Genomic DNA, 13804 nt, shown 5'->3' on the forward strand with positions numbered 1-13804 from the left:
TATAAGTGACTCAGGATTCAGGTGTCATTGTCCCATGTGGGCTCCCCTCATAAGCCCCACAAAGCCATTACACACTGTCTTTAAACCCTATTACCATTCTGCTTTGCATAGGTTCATGCCCCAGTATTTTTGTGCTCCAGTGAAGCCAAAAAAAGGTCCTAGTTTTGCATCCAAACTCTACAAAGCCAATTGATGCAAAACAAACAAACAAGTGAAACCAACCTGTTCTGCCCCAACTGTCCAATTATTTTTTAAAGGGAAACTTGGTCTGAGTGGCAAGTTTGTAATGATCCCTGAAACTAGGCATAGGTGCTGGAACTAGGGGTGCTGGGGGAGCTGGAGCACCTCCTTGCTTGAAGTGGTTTCCATCGTATACGGGGCTTAAAGTTTGGTTCAATGGCCCTGAGCACCCCTACTATACAAATTGTTCCAGCACCCCTGAAACTAGGTGAGTCTTGCACAGCTGTTTAATATCCAAACTGAGAATAACATAGCTTGTCTGGCAAATGAGTTCCTTGCATCACATCTGTTGTGTACTATTTGGAAGAGAGGGAGTGAATGGAAAGTCAGCATATCACTCACTCCCTTACAGCATTTTTGACATGTTGCCCAGCTGTGACTAACTGCTGGGCTTTACTCAAAGGTGGATGTGTCATTTATAGATTGAAGATTTTCTTGCCTCATAATCTGTTGACCTCAGTATTAACCTTTTGAGACACTGATCTGTTGTGGGTCTTTTACAGATTTATCATACAAGCCACCAGACAAATGTTTTTCTCAATATGTAGGACCGTTTCTGACTGGAATATTGGCAATCTCCCTCCTCCATAGTTTCTTTTTCATCCCAAATGCCATCTTCTGATTTTTAAGATAATGAAAGCTTTAATTTCACTTTGGGGAAAGTAGCGGTATGAGAACACGTTTAATTAAAACTCAGGAACGTTCAAGCTCTTCTGATCTCTTGGCAGTGTTTAGTATGCTGCCCACAGTTTCAGCAATCGGTCTCTTTAAATAAGTGATGCAATTCTTTATGGCAAATTAGCCTCTTCTTAATAAAGACCTGTTGTTCCCGATGAGTCAGCATTTTTGGAGGAGCGATAGTCGTTTATTATCTCTATCCCCATTGCGGCGCCCGGATTTAATTTTACTCTTATTATCAGTAGCAATGATAGGAGTGAGTCTCTCGAACATGTGTACGACGTGGCCTCAGAGGTCTGATTGAGAGGTGGCTTCCATCTGGTGGAGCTTGTTCACTGCAGGGTGATATGATGAAGGGGATTAATTATGAAACATTGGGTCTTTCTTAAAATGACACTAAGCTACAGGGGGGATGGGCATGATGAGTGAAATTCATCCCTTTGGAGAAGGTCAGTGTAAGGCCTTTTTGCCACTTAAGAACAGATAGATTTTTATTCCCCCCACATGCAAATGAAATCACAGCTCTTGCACCGAGTTCATAGAAATATTACAAGGCATTCATTCTGTCTGACTATACGCTAAAGATGAGCTTGTGGCACAAAATCCATATTTGGACCCAGGGTTTTGGTTTGGACCCATCTCTTCTAAAAATGGAGTTTCACTATATCAGAGTTCATACTACTACTATGTAGTTGATCTTATAGCATAATACTATTCCAGCTCCTAGTTAGTGCTTATGTAGGGCTCAACTGTGCTATTAAGGCATAGTAATAAACAAAGGATGGTGAAAAGGCCCCCATGCCCCCAACCTCACTCTGCCCATACAAGCCACCCTGAGGACATCCACTACTAGCCATGATATCATGCTCACTCCACCCAGAGACGCACCCTCTGGAGTAACTGTCATACGTCAGGATCACTAACTGGTGCTCTCAGTATGCATGCCACAAAATTATGTCTGTCCCCTGTATAGATATGGCGTGGGGAGAAGGTGTGAACTCTCACCCTTTGCTGCAGGGGCTATTATTTGAAGTGTGGGTTCCAGTGTTGCTTGACAGAGGGTGGAATAAGGTCACATTTTCTGGCCTAATCTTATGGAGAAGTACTATACAGTTTAATCAGGATGAAACAAGTAGATTTATAAAAAAATTAAATAAGGCCCTACTAGAAATTATGGTCTTTTTATAGAGAGTGAGATCCTTTCATTTTGAATCCTCCTATGGAAATCTATAGCAGAAATATATAGTTCTCTATAAAATTCTATAGGACTCCAGAAAAACTGTCCATTTTCTATCCAATTCTATAGGACTTTTCCATAATGTCTGGTTGCAATTCTTATTTTAATGTAAAGCAATTTTATTGGGGCTAAAATGAATTTCCCCTGTATTTTGCTTATAGAAGCATATGTTTGTGTCAGAGGTAATCAAAGGCTTTTAATTCATCACGCATATATGAACTGTGGAAACTCTGGATAAATCATGCCTTCACCATTTAGAGAGACGATGAAATGTAGCTCACTGCAGTTCTTTTATATATATTCCCTTCACTCAGTGTTACTGCCATAAGCATGATATTTTCCGTTCGTCACTGTTACCAGTCATGCTTTCCTGGGTCATTTGGTCCAAACAAGATAAATCAATTTTCATCCAATTAGGCTACGCCTGAAGAATTAATTTGTTACACTTTAGACTGTAGTATTTTGTATGTTCCTAAATGCAATTAGAAAACTTTAATTTAATCTTACATGCCAAATATGATCGTCTTGTACATGAGACAGTCCTTTCGTGACCGTCATGTGATCCTAGCTGTTATGGATTGGAAAATTTTTTTTTAAATCATATGTCTTAATATTGCATGTCTTTTTTATTTGTTTTGAGCCTTGATCCTGCAAATACACAGAACATGAAAATCTTTCTCCATGTGAGCAGCCCCATTGAACTCAATGGGACTATTCATGTGCTTAAATATTCACAGGATTGGGGCTTGCTTGGTCCCAAACCAGTCCAGTAAATTCACATGAGCTCATTGGAGCTTTTACCATTTTTCAGAACCACCAGGGGCCAGATTTTTAAAGGTATTTAGGAGCCTAAAGATGCAGATGGATGTCTAAATGGGGTTTTCAAAACAATCTAGTCCCATATAGTACAAAATCCATTAATTTAATCTAAATACCTGGAAGATCTAGGCCTAGGCTCTTTTGCAAATCCCTCTAGGAGCCTATTGCATCTTCAGGCAGGTAAATACCTTTGAAAATCTGGCTCAAGGTGCTTTGTTACCACTGGGTTAGATACAGAGATAGTAGTTCTGTAGAGATCTGGGAGGGTATTCCTGTGAATAGCTAGTGACAGTGGCTGGATATCTCTGCGGATCTCTTCAAGAAGGCTCAGGGACCAGAATGCACCTAGTGCTAACCCGCAGAGCAAAGTGAGGGCTGGCATGATTGCCTGGAGGAGGGTGTTTGGGTGGATAACAGGCTGGTGTTGCCAGGAAACTGACACCCTGCGATCATCAAAGTCTGAGATCAGTCACAAGTATACTGCCATCTCTCCTTTTTGAAGGTAGAACACAACTGGAAAGCGGACTGTGGCTGGGCATAAGAGAATCCTAACAGCTCCGCTTCTATGTGCCCATTTCCCAGAAGTGTTTGTATTTGAAACCATGGTGAGATAACATGAATTAAAGAAACGTGATCTCACTTTTAGCTGTAAGTAAAGGATTGTTCTCTGGATGAAATGGGGGCAAGTCAGAAATACAACTCACACAGCCATTCTGATTTTTCACAGCATGTAGTTCCCACTGTTTCCGTGGGTAAGAGAATTTAAGAGAGGTAAAATGGACAACATGAAAATATTTAATGCAACACAGGCGATTGTGCCTATAAGTTTTCCTCAGGTTTATTTTTGGTTTTGTTATGAACAAAAGGAGGGGGAATTTCCATCATGTGTGTTGGATATTTTTTAATAGTGTCAGATGAAATGCTAAGCTCAGTGGCAGGCACAGTACAATGTGGCTTTGAGGTGACATAATAAATGTCTGTGCTTCAGAAGAGAGGTTGAAACAGCTTGGAAAATGCACTAAAAAAAAAAAGTGCCCCAAACCATAGAACAACCATTATGATGAAGCACGGTTCTGGATAAGCCAGTTGTTGATTTAAAGCAGAAGCACGCAGGGTTTTCATCCACTGCCACACTGGATTTTGAAAGGAACAAAAGGAGATGTTAAAAGGACAATGATTTCATGTCCAAGGCTTCAGATTTCCTTTCTTCAATTAAAAGTGGCTAGCTAGGATTTTGCCCCCTCTCATTCTCTACCAAACGGTCTCAATTTAGCAGGTCAGGAGAGGGAAGAGCCGAGAAATGCTATTTTTTTATACAACATTTATATTAACATTACAAGGGGGCATCGTCTGCACTCAGTCCCTGATCAGGATTCATGCTGATGTCATTGAAAGTTTCGGGAAAAGCTAGAGAATAAAATATGACCCTAAGTACGTATATGCTAGCCATTAACTTTTCAGCACCGTTCATGAAGCTCACTGCCTCTGCTTCAGCTGTATCTCTCCATAACTCGGCCTCTTCTTTTTCCTATGCCTGCTCTGTACCACTCTCCCCAAAAACCTTTACTATCCTGCACTCTGCCTCTACTGATGAGCCTCTAAGGTAACCACACAGGTTACCCCAAGAGCCATAACATTTGGCCCAGGGTTTCGATTGACTGGAGTTTGATTAACTGAGGTTGACTTTAGGCACATTTGAATAAGCAGGTACTAGCAAAGTGGGCAAGAGGGCGCTATTCAATGCATTGGACCATCTTGGTCCAGATCCTGATCCTAATGCAGGGCTTGGTTCAATCCTTATTTAATGTTGAAGGCAATACTCCCATTGGCTCAGATTTGCACTGGATCAGGCCCCAAGTCAAGGATTTCATTGTTCACTTTTCAAACCCATTAATACCCTTCTTTTGTAGGTGGGCACAGGGAGCCATGAGAAGCAGATCTTAATTTAGTCCTGGAGCTTTTCTAATTCATCAGAGTCTGGGCAGGCCCTTGCTCATTGCCAGAACTTTGCCCTGTATCTTTCCATCCCTCGCCCAGGCATGGGAACAGAGTCACTGAGAGGTGACCATTGAGAAGTTAAATGACTTGGCCACTCAGGAAGTCTGTATTAGGGCTGGCAACTGAACCCAAATCTCCTTTTTCCTGTCCCCTGCTGTAATCACTAGACTTAATATAGGATTCCTCCCAGAAGGGTTTAAAACCCTGGGAAATCACTTCCCATTTCTTTTTGTCTGAGTAGCACATTTGTAGATGAGCTAGAGACTGTTAGCAGCTCATCTTTCTAAATAGCCAGTTCAGGGTAAGACGGGATAGCAGACTCAGCCAGTTCTCCTCCATAAGGCTTATCTACACCTGAAATACTACAGTGGCACCACTGAAGTGTTGCAGCTGGGTCACTGTAGTGCTTCATGTAGACACTATGTCGATCTAAGGGGTTCTCCCATTGGCATAGGTATGCCACGTCTCCAAGAAGTGGTAGCTAGGTACATAGAATTCTTCCATCAATTTAGTGCTGTCTACACCTAGGATTAGGTCAGTTTAACTATGCTGCTTAGGGGCCTGGATTTTTCACACCCCTGAATGATGTAGCTGGATCAACCTAACTTTTTAGTGTAGACCAGGCCTCTGGCTACTTCTACACTATGAGCTAGGGGTGTGGTGCCTGGCTCGTGTAGACATGCCCATGCTAGCTCTAACTGAGTTTGCACTAGTATAAATAGCTCTACAGTAGCAGTGGAGGCATGGATGAGCCATTCCAGGTATGGGTACGTACTCGGCAAGGCTCAGCCATGCTGCCTCTGTAGATGCCTGTGTTACCGTGGATACGCTGCTATTTATACTTGCACTGGCTCTCAGACATAACGCAAGTGCGTCTACTTGAGCAGGGGAATCACACCCCTAGCTCCTACGGTAGCCGTAGCCGTAACAAAGAGCTTATTATCCTTTCAGGAAGGAGTAGCAGCACTCCAAATATTGTAGCAGCATTTAAAGGCCCTGACTCAGGAAATCACTTAAGCACATGGTTAATTTTATGCGTGTGAGTAATCCACTGAAGCACGTACTTAAGTTTATGCATGTAAAGCAGTCCCATTGACTTCAATAGGAGTCATGCCAATGCTCACATGCTCTAAATTAAGCATGTGCTTATGGACTTTACAGGATCAGGGCAGTAGTCTATCTATTTCTTTTTAATACACCAGGTGTTCTTGATTTTGAATTGCACTTTTTAAATGTTCATTTTCCGAAATATTACATTTCTTGTCATACATTTAAATAGTATCAGGAGAGCTTTGACTAAATCGCTTAATCCCATTTGATCTACAAACAGAGCTGCAACATGACAGGTTGGATTAATACATTTGGCATTTACAAAATTATAGATCTCAAACAGCAAACAGACAGCAACTGCTGCTACAATATTCTCCCCGCCCCCCTTGTAACACTGGGCTGAACTGAAATAAACCCTCTTCCTAGATCTACATTTGATTGAGCAATAGACATGTAAGAAAGGGTGAAGTATCCTTAGTGATGGGCTCAGTCGGATATTGAATTTCTGTCTATGCTTTGACACACTTCAGGGTTTCATTTTCTGCTCCTGAGTAGAATTAATTCTGTTCCCCACAGGGACCAATCTGGTATTCTGCATGAAGCCACACATTTTATTGTTTTAAATCCAGCTTTCAGGGAAAGGCAAAAGGTCCAGAGGAGACAGGAGGAGTGAAGTAGAGGGGACCTTTTACAGCCCAGACCCATAAAGTCCCGGCTTAAAAAACAAAATGGAGCTCAGTGTTTCTTCATTTCAAAAAAGAACAGAGTTTTTTTTAAAGAGGCCCTTGAATCCTCATTTTCAATTCCATGTTCTTGACGATTCTTTACGTTGTATTGTTGACAGTTATACAACTGACGACATTACCTTTGAAAAACCCAGGTCACATAGGGCCTGATCCAAAGCTCATTAAGACAGAATCCCATCTGACTTCAGTGGGCTATGGAGCAGGCTCTTAGATTCCCTGCATCATCACGAACATACTTTTGAGTGAGTCAAGTAACCTTTCCTGAGCAGCGTGGAACCAATGAAACACTGCCACCAGATCAGAGTCTGGCCGAGTCTAATCAGCATTCAGTGCTGTTGCTTCCATAGCATGAGGGAAGAAACACAGAAGCTAAAGTATATATAAAAAGAAAGCAATGAATAGAAAAAACAAAATTAGTTTTAAACTGGGGAGATGGTAGAGAAGGGCAGTGATACAGCCCAGAGCGCATTGTTTGCAAGAGTCTTCCTCAAGTGAGGCAATGCAGCTGATGCTAATGTCGTGCTTCTACAAATTCCTTTTCAGTATTTTCATTGTAATACAAGAGATGAGTTATTTAATAAAACTTTTATGAACATTACAGTTTTATGGATATAAATTTTATATAAAACATTCCCAAAGTTCAGATAACAATAAATCAAAATTAAACAACAGCCTAATTACTCTGGCATCCCCGGGCAGTACTGATGTGTTTTTCAGGGTTTTCCCCCCATCTTCTGAACAACAGTCGGTTGGGCTTGAAAAGCAGGAAAGTGGGTCTCTTGGAATCTCAGAAGCTAGAGAGTTTGGTCCTTGATTTAGGAACCAATGATAAGAGTCAGGAGGAGTTGAGGATGCACACTAGCTTGGAGGTTGGAGCCATACTCACCATCTCCAATGGGAGTCTTTCCAGGCTCGTAATGAGCAGGGAGAACCCAGGGCTCAATCCTGCAAGATGCTAAACAATCTGGCTCCAATCCAGCACCTGTGCCCAGAGGCAAGTCTGTGAAATCCCTGTGAGGGAAGCTTTCTAGTGTGCACAACAGGGCTGAACAGAAGCTGAGGTGCATTACCCCTTTTGATCTGAATGGATAACCAAAGTTCAGGATAACCAAATAACCTGCAAGTCATTTCCATGAGGAAGAGAAAACGATGAGTGAGCCTGTTATTTGTGGGTCTGGCTTTGGGGTGTGGGTCGCTGAACTATTTCACAATGGCTGATCACAATGGCTTCTTTACATTTATCCTATATGTAAGATGGTGGTTACACCTTACCCATAACAACAAGGATTAACCTAACCCATAACAGGCAGTAGAGATTTCCACTTAGGACCCAATTTCCTGGGGTGAAATGTGGGCCCTAATGAAGTGGGGTCAGGCTGTCACCTCTAGAATCATCAGCTTTCAGCTAGAAGAAAGATTTATGTTTCTAACAGTCTTGGTTGCAAAGATAAACTGGAAAATCAGACCTGAGTGTAGCCAAGGCAAAGGTGTCGGCCTGAGTTTGCAGACAGCCTAAAACAATATCTCTGACCGATTTGAATTGTACTGTTCATCTGAACAGGATGTTAACTCTGAAATCAACTGTTCTCTGGGTCACCTGCCAGTTACACTTCAGTAGAGCCCTTGCTCCATCATGGGTCAGCTGGGGGCCCCTGACCAAGTCCTTTGCTAAACTGAGCAGGGGATAAGTCCCACCTCTTTTGTGAACATACCTGAAGAGACAGCAATTTGGTCTGGGACCCAGAATGTCCAACAGACATTGTATATGTCATCCCTGCCATTCTAGAGAGGAACATGGGCCTAGGATTGTCTTAATGTGTTCACAACCTGTGATGTGGAAATGGCTCTACGCTATTCTGGCATTAATAGTGCCAAATGGCACTAATTAAAACAAATCTCTCATAAAATGGGCTGGCTTCATCAGCAGTAAGCAAAGAGATATTTTTCATTTTTTTTCCTGAGAATTTTAATGAATAAACAGCAATTCCTATTCATTATTTATCTACTTCTGAATTTTAATGAATAGTTCCCAGCGCTCATTAACAAATCTCTGTATTTATGGCAAACTGACACTTCATAAATATCAAATTGTGCTATTTTATGTGCTGGTTTTATATCAATATAGAAATTTAGTAATTATCACTCAAACTGTTCATTAAAATTCAAAAGCAGATAAATAATAAACTGAAGCTTTCTGTCTTATTATTGAGACAGAACATAAAGACGCCATGTCTCCTTGTGTGCTGGGCCCTTTTCGCTGGTTGGTAGATGGAACCTGTTTGCTTTGGAATCAGTTCCTTTCTAAGGTTTTAATATTTTGGGGTCTTTTGGGGGGCATTGTATTGAGTGATTTCTTTGTTTCCTCTTGTACCCTTTCTCTCCCTGTGCCCCAGCATGTCGCTGTTTGGTGAATTATAATGTGACCTGGGTTTCTCTGGCCCCCATCCTTGCCTCTGCAGGTCATTATTTAGCTTTCTGGGTTTGTCATTCTCATTCAGCGTTGCTCCGTCCTTCTTTCTGATATTATTTTTGTAGTGTTACGGCATAAACCATCAGTCTGTTTATGCAAATCCATGTGTGGAATTTCAAGTCCATAAAATCCAATTACAATTTACAAAATGATGTAATTGGTTGGAGCTGCTTTTGTTAGAAACAGCTGGGAGACAAAAAGAAAAGAAACTACTTCCTCAATGTTTGGAGTGCTGCAGAAGCTAGATCTTGATCTCATCTGCACAGGGGTAAGTCGGGAGTAACTCTGCTGCAGTCAGTGCAGCTACTCCAGATTTATGTCACTGTACATGAGATCAGAATCTGGTCTAACATGGCTATCATCCACATCAATAAAAAGGGTAACAACATCATAGTGCACTGATGCCTAGTGGTTAGAGCACTGGACTGGAACTCAGGAGATCAGGCTTCTTTTCATGGCTCTGGCCTTCTGGGTGACCTTGGACAAGTCGTTCCCTGCTGCATGCCTCAGTTTACCTATCTGTATAATGGAGATAATTATCACAACCTTCTTTGTAAAGCCTATTGAGTGCTGCTGCTGACAAGAGCTGCATTATTAGTAATGTTATATTATCTCTGTAGTGCCTTACAAATATCACCTAATTAATCCACACAGGTAAAGTATTATCCCCATTTCACAAGAAGGGGATCCAAGATGGACAGAGCAATGTTGAATGACTTACTTCATATCACAGAAGGAGTCCATGTCAGAGCAAGAACTACAATGCTTACTCCGCAAGGAATTGTTCATCTGTATTTGAAAAGCAGACGGAATTGTGAGTCTTATAAAGGGAAACATACAGTTCACCTAAAAAAGCAGGAGTCTATTCAGCTTATATTATACACGCAGAGTAGTTCTCATTGTGCTAACTGCTGTCTCCTTAAATACCAAGTCAAAGACCAATGCTTAATTTGTAATGAAAGAGCTGCTGGGGCTCAAGCAATTTTTTTTTACTCTCATAACTGATGCGGCAAGCCCAGAGACACCTGGGCTGTGAACTGCCAAGCCTAGAGGTGCCAGGGCTCAGCCCTGGTAAGCCCCTGGACAAATTATGCACTGCCAAAGACAGTCATTCCGTTTAAGGGCAGTCTGCTCTCCAGGTGCCTCAAACAGTGACCATTGGCTCTCAAAGCTGCTACACGTCACTCTTCAGAGATCTGTGTGCAGTGCTTTCCTCAGGATTGTGTAAGATTGTTGCCATAATGGATGGAGTGGGGAGTAGCAACTTAAATCAAGAGGAGACAGATGTGACAATTAGCATTAACGGACGTGTCCCCTGACTTATGTGCAATGTTCGTGTCCCCTTAGCATTTTGGGGGGGGGCGGGTATAGAAATATAAATATATTTAGCTCTTCTGTGGATCATTCCAACTGCCCTAGGTAACAAAGGGGAACTTGGGCTGTTAAATTTTGAGTGTCACTGTCTGAGTGTCCAATTTATCAACTTTGCCACGTGAAAAATCTATTTCTGTTTGTCCTAATTGGTCTTAAAGTGGTGCATAGGCCTAGAGCGGAAGCAGCACAGGGCGTATTTCACCCACATGGTCTGTGCAGCATGTATTTGTTCTCCACATCTAGGATTGATTGATATTTTTCAAATTTCAAAATTACATTGACATTTGAAATTTTCAACATTGTAACATGGGGGGGGGGGGGCAATTGACATTTTCTCTATATTTTTGTCCCACTTTTTGGCCATTCTGTTAATCATACACCCTGCACAGTGTTTAACTGGGGACTTTAGAGTACTGGTAGTTGCAAGTATTTTGATGCCACCTTTCTCTTACCCTCTTTGACACTGTATAAAGCTAAGTTGTTATGCTGAGCAGTGTTGTTTCATGGTTTCCTTGTGCTCTCCAAATGTCCATCCATATCCACTTGTCTCTTGTCTTAGATTGTAAGTTCTCTGGGGCAGCAACCATCTTTCTGATCAATATTTGTATAGCACCTATCACAATGACTGACCTGTGATTGGGGCTCTTGAGTGCTACCACAATACAAATAATAATAAGAGGGGGCAAGCTGTGGTGCTCAACTACACAGGATGGGTGAGATTTTCACAGCTGCCTGAGGGATTGGCTGCCCAGTTCCCATTAGAAATTAATGAGAACTGTGCATGCAAAATCCCACCATAACTACATCCCTGACTAAGAAAATTGCTAACTAGCTGCTGCCAAATAGAAACCCTTCCTCTCTCGGCGGCTTGTTTCCCCCCTTTTCTCTTATTATTTTTAATTCCATCTCCGCTTTTTCAGTCTGACCCTTTTTCCCCCCATTGTGCGCAGCTTCTCCACAGGGCTGCCAGCTGCTATTCAGTGAGTCTGCAACACAGCTGAAGGCTGAAGGTTTCATTATAGCAAAGCCCTCCTAATGTTGTGCATTGTGCAGGTTCAGCAGTGCAGTCATTAATCCTCTCCCACAGCTCTCTGCTATCCCTGGGGGAGGTTCCACTCCAGGAAGCATATCTCCTTGGTCTGTCATGTTGAGAGCCAGAAGCTCCTGAATTATTTTTGAATTTATTGTCACAGTTGTAGCAACAGAAACATTTGACTTTTCTGTCTAAATCAATACTGGATTTCGTTCCTTTCTTTTATTTTTCAGGGACATATGCCTACACAACCATTTCACTGCCAAGCTCTTCAAAGTTCAGTCAGAGTAAGAAAAAGAGACTGGCTCATTCCAGTGGAGGCTTCAGAACATCTTTCAATTGCCCCTCTTCAAGCAGGTCATTCTTAACGTTTTGATCCACATTTCCCCTCCATCTCAGGTTTGATGTTGGCCTACTTTTCTGTGCTATCATCCCCCTTAGCATTAGGGTAATAAAACAAGAAAAAAAAATCCAAGTACCAAGTTATTTCCACAGCCTTCTTTATTCACTGTGCTCATGCCCTTTCATTATATACAATAAGAAGATAATGATGTCGCTTCGCAGGTCTCTGTCCCCTTCTGTCTGAGGATCCCAAAGCACTTTGGGAACACAGGAATTGCCATGCTTTATCAAAGCAGAGGTTCATCCAGTCTAGTATCTAACAGCGATGTTTCAGAGGGAGGTGCAAGAAATGCTACACTAGGTGGTTATGGAATAACATGACCATATGGAAAATTTCTCCCCAACCACTTTTAGCATAAGCTTTATTCCCTTTCCCAAACTCTTGGCTTTGCTTAATCCTTCCTGTTGTAACTCTGGGTGTCTTTGTTAGCCATATAAATGAATTCAGCTGCACAATACCCTGTGCATTTATAAATCGGGGAACTATAGCTCAGAAAAGTTAGCAGACCAAAGTAATTTAATAAGCCTTTGGCAAAGCTGGGAACAGAGCCCAGCTCTCCTGGTTATTTTATCTGGTCCTTTGCAATAACTCAAGGGCTCCTGTTTAGAATGTTCTGTTGCCAGCTCTCTAAAGATTCACACTGTAGATTTGAAGCTGATATGTCAATCTGTAGGGGATTGAGAGATTGTCTCTTAGTTAGCTAGGTCCTACCCTCTTAGAGTATATCTACACAGCCCACAGCAGTGAGCCTCCCAGCAGGGATCGACAGTCTTGGGCATCCGAAGAAGTGGGCAATAGCCCACCAAAGCTTATGCTCAAATAAATTTGTTAGTCTCTAAGGTGTTACAAGTACTCCTGTTCTTTTTGCGGATACAGACTAACCCGGCTGCTACTCTGAAACCAGTCTTGGGCTAGTGGGGGTTGCGTTAGCACTCTAAGAACCGCTGTGAAGTTATGGCTGGGGCTGGAGCTCAGACTCTGAAGCCCACCTTCCTCCCAAGCAGCAACTTCAAAGTGCTGACTACTGGGACTAGTGGGTTTAAAGCGTAGTTTCAGGACCTTGAGTCACATACAGAAACCAAGGGAGTGTACGGAGTACAACTGTGATGGGCACTCGTCAATCTTTCCTGCCAAAGAGGTGGGCAACCACACATTACAGGAGCTGCATCTTGCAACTGACTTTACCCAAAGCCCTGGATTGAGTGAGTCCCCACAGTCCGACCTAGAAGAGGTGACAGTGTGCTCACAGTGACTAGAGACATGGATGCAGTTTTCTAGCCAGCTGGACACAGGGATCCTATGGCTTCTCTAACTCCCATATTAACAATGTCTGTGCTGCTTAATGCCACCACATACAGTCTTCCTAAAATTTGGCTTGGTCTAGGAGGCATGGACGGGAGCTAGCTATGCTAGACAGAGTGAAAGTGAAATAGTTGTAGAGCCATATTTGGCTTCAGCTATATTTTGGCCAACAACAATGTAGAGCATTCACAGTGAATCTCAAAATATGCACACTGTAACCTGGAAAGGCCTGAAATTGTCTAAGATCAGTTAGGAGTAGGACTGTCAAGCGATTAAAAAATTAATTGCAACGAATTGTGCAATTAAAAAATTAATTGCGATTCATTGCAAGATTAATTGTGCTGCTAAACAATAATAGAATACCGTTTATATATTTTTGGATGTTTCCTACATTTTCAAATATATTGATTTCAATTATAACACAGAATACAAAGTATACTGTGCTCACTTTATA

General features: G+C 42.0%; 1 long non-coding RNA gene across 3 annotated transcripts in view; it reads left to right on the forward strand.

Moving 5' to 3' along the window:
- Window positions 1–13804, forward strand: part of LOC128825737 (uncharacterized) — a 70051-nt gene that overhangs the window by 40902 nt on the left and 15345 nt on the right. For all 3 annotated transcript variants that reach the window (XR_008442709.1, XR_008442710.1, XR_008442711.1), the window contains exon 2: window positions 11879–12002. This is a non-coding gene — a long non-coding RNA (uncharacterized LOC128825737). The remainder of the gene's footprint in view (window positions 1–11878; window positions 12003–13804) is intronic.

The sequence above is a fragment of the Malaclemys terrapin genome, chromosome 18 (genome assembly GCF_027887155.1).
Source record: "Malaclemys terrapin pileata isolate rMalTer1 chromosome 18, rMalTer1.hap1, whole genome shotgun sequence".
Classification (NCBI taxonomy): Eukaryota; Metazoa; Chordata; order Testudines; family Emydidae; genus Malaclemys; species Malaclemys terrapin.